Source organism: Pinus tabuliformis, chromosome 6 (assembly GCF_031772625.1).
Source record: "Pinus tabuliformis cultivar Carrire ecotype Pingquan chromosome 6, CPIR1, whole genome shotgun sequence".
Classification (NCBI taxonomy): Eukaryota; Viridiplantae; Streptophyta; class Pinopsida; order Pinales; family Pinaceae; genus Pinus; species Pinus tabuliformis.
Window position 1 is genome coordinate 488,413,263 of NC_142292.1, and position 2,804 is coordinate 488,416,066.

The window sequence follows — 2,804 nt, forward strand, 5'->3', positions numbered from 1 at the left end:
TAATGAAATGACATGAAACAACTTTAGTATTTCACGAAGCATCATATTCATAATTCACAATCATTACCAATGAGTTATAATTGCCAACTTCAAACTTCAAACTTTCATTGTCACAGTCATATATTGTTTACAAAAAATATCATTATGATATGAAAGAGTCAAGAGTCAAGAGTCAAGGACTCGAGACTAAACAGTTATGAAAACTAATAGAAACTAGAAAAGACAAGTAAGTTGTAAATCTACATGTGGCCCTTGCCACGAGAGTTTCTTGTATGAGCAGGTCGTTGTGGTCTTCTAGGAGTCTCCCACACAGACCACCGACTAGAACTAGAAGGCACATGCCCTCCACGTGAGGGTGTAGATGGAGGTGGTGACAGCAAAGGAACAAGACTCGGAACTCGAGCACTGCTACTAGATGGTGGAGGTCACATGGCTGCTGCAACTGCTTCATCTTCATCCCTTATAAGTTCCTCTTCTAGTTCTTCAAGATGTATAGTGCCATCCTCCAAATTATCATCTTCTGGGTGGTTGTCCCAAATTTTATATGTTGGATCCTCATAAGCCCGATCACAGTAATGACTCAACAACCTCAAGTTGTAGTGCACATAAACCAAACTTTCTGCCCGGTTTTCATTGAGTTTGTTTCTTTTCACATTATGTATGAAGCTGTAGGTGCTCCAACACCTCTCTGCAGAAGAAGTATTTACAACCTGTGATAGAAATTTTTTTGCCAATTTTGGCAAAATTCCTTGGTCGCCATATGTTTCCCACCATGTGAGAGAATCAAATCTGTCTCTATCTTCCATTGCATGGAAGGTACCAAACAAACCAGTGCCACTGAATTATCTGCCTATTTCAAGGTGCACAACTGCACATTTCTCCCTATCAGGTATCAACTTTTCTAATGCATCCAAATATCCTCTAGTTACCTCTGCATCTAAATGGGGTTTGGTCCTAATCCCACCCCCTGGTGCAGGTTGGCCCAACTAAGATGTAGAGTAGTATTTTGGCGTAAGGATATACGCCAAGAAATGTAGTGGAAGATTAAGTTTATTCCACCGTACACACACACAATCGTGAATCAATTTGTACAAGTCGGGGTCTTTGTTATGAACAATATCTTTTATTTGCCCCAACATGGTATCCATCTGCTCATACACCTCACCAATCACTGGTTTATTTGTATCTGCAAACCGAATCATGTGATAAATGGGCTTGGTGAAATCCAATACTTGCCTCACACTTGACCAAAACATACAATCAAGAGTGGCCTCCCCCACCAGTTCAAAACCTCGCTTGTCAGCTGCATTTGTAGCCCTTTCCTTTAATACCTACCAGTGTGGACTTGATACCATGCTAGCCAATGACTCTCTTACCTTCAAAAGGCGCCTGAAGGTGAGGTAATAGCTACCAAATCTAGTCCTCGCAATCTTCAACAACTCCAATCTTGAGTGACTGCGGAAAAGGCCATGGGTATTGCTATGATTTGTAATAAATTTTATCATTTGTTTGTTTTTCTTGTACAAATCACAAATCCATTTGTATTCTTCATTTTTGTTCTTAACAACATCATGCATCAAAAGGTTCAATGTGTGAACCAAACACCCAGACCAAAATATGTTGGGGTATTTATCCTCAATAATTGCTCCCGCTGCCTTACAATTAGGAGCATTATAAGTGATGACTTGGATGACATTGTATGGCCCATGTTAGGACTCTGGACACCACATATCTCCACAATGGTATGATATTGTCCACTTTGGGCCTAAGCCCTCATGGATTTGTTTTTGGGCTTTACCCCAAAATGCCTCATACCAATGGAGATATTTGTCCATCCTTATATACCCATGATCCTCCCCACTTCTAGTCAATGTGGGACTTTGGTAGTATACCCAACAATCCTCCCCTCGAACAAAGGACCATCGAGCCTCCCCTCAAACGATTATCCATCCGTCCACTCTCTACCAACTAGGATTCTCCGCTCCAATGCGTTGGAAGCACACGCCTTGCATGGAAGCACCACCTGCCTCGAGAGGTTGCTCTATCCCAGGTCAACTCCTCTTCACCGTGTTGGGACCAGGACACGTCCATGAAGAATTCGGAGCACACCGCTTGTCTAACCGAGCTCATCCACGGATCCCATCGTGATATTACCGAGGCCCACCACCTTCGTTCAGCATTCCGAGGATTCATCCACTTGGCTAACTTCGGGGCATGGCTCTGATACCACTTGTTAGGACTCTGGACACCACATATCTCCACAATGGTATGATATTGTCCACTTTGGGCCTAAGCCCTCATGGATTTGTTTTTGGGCTTTACCCCAAAATGCCTCATACCAATGGAGATATTTGTCCATCCTTATATACCCATGATCCTCCCCACTTCTAGTCAATGTGGGACTTTGGTCGTATACCCAACAGCCCAATACGGTCAATTGTTTCAAGTAATGCTTCTGCAATGTTGATGCCGGTCTTGAACTTCTCTGAGTAATCATATGCATTTAGAAACATGGCACCACTAACAGACACATCAAGAACACTTATCAATGGCTTGCCTTTTACATTTGTCCATCCATCAGATACAATGGACACCCCATGGTCAGTCCAAGAACTTGTCATTCTATTCAAAGAATGTGATTTTTTTTCTTTTTCATGATCAAGTCCAACGGTTCTTGCCTTGTCATACTCAGGGCTCTTGTATCCTTTAGGGGCATCATTTATGGTAGAAACCATTTCGTGCCAATAAGGTGAGCAAAGAACATTGAATGGTATCCCACATGCATAGAGAATCCTGTAAAATTT